Here is a 2,166-nt window from a genome sequence, read left to right on the forward strand (position 1 = left end):
GGGCCAGCTGTGTACCTTTACCTGGTTCGGCTGCTTTCCATTTACAAGACCTTAGAAAGAGAGGGGTGTGGGTTTTCTCTCGCATAGCAGAGGTGTGCTTTATGGGGGTGGGGAGGCAGGGAGGAATAGAGCTACCTATGCCCCCAGAACAAGTTACACACAGCCCAGCCTGTTAGCTAAGGTCCTCTGCAGTTGAACGTGACCCAATATGACTGAGCCAACACATAACTGGAAGAAGCCAGTTACAGAGGGTCTGGATGAGTATTTCCTGGGAGTTCCCAAGAACAACACCATGGCCTTCCCTTCCAAACTACAGCTTTCTTTATGGCTTCCTTGGCAGGCGGCGCTTCCATGCCTGCTTCTATACCCCCAGAAGTGTGGTGCTCACTGCACACCAGCGCCCTGAGACATGGCTGTCAAGAAATAGGGTCTGACCCCTCCAAACCTCTCATTGGGGTTCGATCCCTCTGTGAGGGCTGAAGTGGGTGAGAGCGTAACGGGATGCTAAGTGCAGAGCTGGGGTCATGGGAGTCAAGCAGGGTCAGGTGATGTTCCCAGCACTGTGCCCCCAGGACTCACCCAGAGAGGCCAGCACTGACCCACACGCACCATTTCTCGCCATGGGACTGCACGCCTCCTCTGCACTCTATCAGCAAGAAGGGTGTCACTGGACATGTTGCCTTGACCTTGAGCCTGAATCAAGAGCCCAAATCAGTTTCTTTCCTTGATAACTCATCCAGTCTGCAGTGTTATTAGGAATTGAAAACACTCAGGCAGATGACCTGAGAGGGACTAGCTCGTCCCAGAGCCTTGGAGGGAGGCTCTAGGCCTGCATAGCACCTCCCTTGAGGGCCACAAATGTGCTTTTCTAATCTAATAAAAACAGAGAAGGAGGGTCAGGCCCTGGATGCGGTTCAACCACCCCCATTCTTGTTGTGCCCACCTTCCCGAACCTTGTCCACAAGATCATGGCAGGGCAATGTGCTGAGTGAATGCCACCCACACTAGACTTAAAGAAATGTATGCATTCATTCATCTTAGATGCTTGGCAGAGAAAGAGATCTCCCATGTGCCGACTGCCTCTCCAAAATGCCTGCCAGTCCATCCTTCGCTGCAGCCACAGCCTGCAGCCTAATGCAGGTTCCCTGAGGGGGGAGGAACCCAGCCTCGCCAGCCTCCCCTGCTGCTTTCCACCGTGCGAGTGTACAGGAAGCTGCCATCCGGTGCAGAGCTGGAACTCTGTTCCAGCCTTCTAACGCACTACCCGGGTATCTTAACACCAGGAGTCCCTTCTGCTTGCCTGGGCACCTCAGTCTCACCTAGGGGCTCTTCCATGACACTCCCACCCCCACAGGAACTCAACTTTGTTCCCGTCTCCACAGTGATGTCACTGTCAGCTTTCTTCCTGTGTCAATCTTTGTAAAGCATCTGGGATCCTTTCAACACAGAACTATTTATGGAAGCGGATCCATCTGTGGGGGCAGTTCCTGAGATAAGGATGAGCCTCCCAGAGGGCCGCACCGCGCCTGTCCTGGCCAGCCACGAACAGGCTCCGAATATCTTGGCAGGAAGCCTCGTGTTGCCCTGCGTTGTGCTCGTTTCTATGGCGGCAGTGTGCGTGGGTGCGCTCACTTCACAGCTCCGCCCCCTAGACCGCGGCAGGGAAAACACACACTCACCAAAACATGCCTGCCGGTACCTCTGCAGCTTCAGGAAGAGGCAGCTTTGATCGACTCTCCTGTCTCTGGGTGTGGGCTTCTCATGGCCTCTGCTGTGGTGGCCACTGAACCCACGGGATTTCTGGGCCCTGTTCCCAGCGCACATCTTCCTGGCCCAGATCCCCCAAGCCCATCTCTGTGGCAGGGCACTTGGGGATCACTGCCCACAGTGCATTATAGGATCTGCTACAGCTGCCAACAGGCACACTGCTGGATTCTGGGGAACAGTGCAGGTTGGTGCAGCGGGGTGGGGGGTAGAAACCTGGTGTTGGGAGAGCTTTAGGGAAAGGCTATGTGCCTTTATGGCCAAAGTGCCACAGCCGCCTACCTGCTGCCTGGAACAGCTGCAAGAACCCTCCCCGACCCCACCCCAGGCAGGAGGGGCAGCCAAGGCCCCCTCCTGGTGCAGGATGTGTCCTTCAAGGAAAGCAGCGCTGGCCGGTAAATA

The sequence above is a fragment of the Ochotona princeps genome, chromosome 6 (assembly GCF_030435755.1).
Source record: "Ochotona princeps isolate mOchPri1 chromosome 6, mOchPri1.hap1, whole genome shotgun sequence".
Classification (NCBI taxonomy): Eukaryota; Metazoa; Chordata; class Mammalia; order Lagomorpha; family Ochotonidae; genus Ochotona; species Ochotona princeps.